We start from the raw sequence: 1,973 nt of genomic DNA, 5'->3' as shown, positions 1-1,973 counted from the left end.
ATTTGGTGAGGCTGGGTGCTGTGGCTCACGCCTGTAATCCCAACACTTTGGGAGGCCAAGGTGGGCAGATCACGAGGTCAGGAGATCAAGACCATCCTGGCTAACACAGTGAAACCCCATCTCTACTAAAAATACAAAAAATAGCCGGGTGTGGTGGTGGGTGCCTGTAGTCCCAGCTACTCTGGAGGTTGAGGCAGGAGAATGGTGTGAACCCGGGAGGCAGAGCTTGCAGTGAGCTGAGATGGAGCCACTGCACTCCAGCCTAGATGACAGAGCGAGACTCTGTCTCAAAAAAAAAAAAAAAAGAAATCCATTTGGTGGTGGATGGCCGTGGCAGTTCATGCCTGTAATCCCAGCATTTTGGTACGTTGAGGTAGGCGGATCACTTGAGGTCGGGAGTTCAAGTCCAGCCTGGCCAACATGGTGAAACCCATCTCTACAAAAAAAAAAAAAAAAAATTATATATATATATAAATTAGCCAGGCGTGATGGCAGGTGCCTGTATTCTCAGCTACTAAGGAGGCTGAAGCAGGAGACTCACTTGAACCTGGGAGGTGGAGGTTGCAGTGAGCCGAGATTGCACCTCTGCACTCCAGCCTGGGCAACAGAGGGAGACTCTGTCTCAAAAGATAAAAAACAAAGGTGCATACTTGCAATGGAGCATTATTCAGCTTTAAAAAGGAAGGAACAGGATGGGCAACATAGTGAGATCTGATCTCTTAAAAAAAAAAAAGCAAAATTATTGGGGTGTGGAGGTGCATGCCTGTTGTCCTAGCTACTCAGGAGGCTGAAGTGGGAGGATTGCTTGAGGCCCCGAGGCAGATGTCCATCCTGGGTGTCAGAGTGAGGCCCCATCTCTAAATAAAAGAAGGAAGGAAATTCTGACACAAGCTACAACATGGATGAACTTTGAGGCTACGATGATAAGTTGAATCAGTCAGTCACAAAAAGACAAATCCTGTATAATTCCACTTATGTGAGGTATTTACAGTACTCAAATTCATAGAAACAGAAAGCAGAAGGGTGGTTGCCACAGGCTTCAGGGAGGGAAAGAAAGGCAGCTGTTGTTTAACCAGTATGCAGTTTCTGTTTTGCAAGAGAAAAAGTTCTGAATGTGGGTTGTACAACAATGTAAATATATTTACCACTACTGAACTGTACACTTAGAAATGGTTGTGGGCTGGGCACAGTGGTTCACACCTGTAATCCTAGCACTGTGGGAGGTCGAGGTGGGCAGATCACCTGAGGTCATGAGTTTGAGACCAGCCCGGCCAACATGGTGAAACCCCACCTCTACTAAAAATACAAAAATTAACCAGACATGGTGGCAGGCGCCTGTAATCTCAGCTACTTGGGAGGCTGAGTCAGGGAGAATTTCTTGAACCTGGGAGGTGGAGGTTGCATTGAGCCGAGACTGCACCACTGCACTCCAGCCTGGGCGACAGAGCAAGACTCTGTCAAAAAAAACAAAAAACAAAAAACAAAAACCAAAGAAATGGTTGTGATGATACATTTTGTTACATGTTTTTGTTTTGTTTTTTTCCTTTTCTTTTGAGACAGGGTCTCTGTCACCCAGGCTGGAGTGCAGTGGGGTGGTCATGGTTCCCTGCAGCCTCGACCTCCTAGACTCAGGTGATCCTCCCACCCTGGTCTCCCGAATAGCTGGGACTACAGGCAGGCACCACCACATCCTGTTAATTTTTTGTATTTTCTGTAGAGACGGGTTTTTGCCATGTTGCCTAGGTTGCTCAAGCAATCTGCCCATCTTGGCCTCCCAAGGTGCTGGGGTATTACAGACGTGAGCCACCGTGCTTAACTTGCTATGTGTTTTTTACCATACAAAAACTAAACTTAAAAAAAAAAAAAAAAGGAAGTGAGAAAATGATTTTTTTCTAGGAGATTTTTTAAGATGAAGAAATTAAGTTTTTCAATTGAGTGAACTCACAGGGTAACAGAAAATAGATGAATAAAGA

This window comes from Colobus angolensis, unplaced genomic scaffold, assembly GCF_000951035.1.
Source record: "Colobus angolensis palliatus isolate OR3802 unplaced genomic scaffold, Cang.pa_1.0 Scaffold67, whole genome shotgun sequence".
Taxonomy (NCBI): domain Eukaryota; kingdom Metazoa; phylum Chordata; class Mammalia; order Primates; family Cercopithecidae; genus Colobus; species Colobus angolensis.
Note: the sequence above shows the minus strand (reverse complement) of the source record.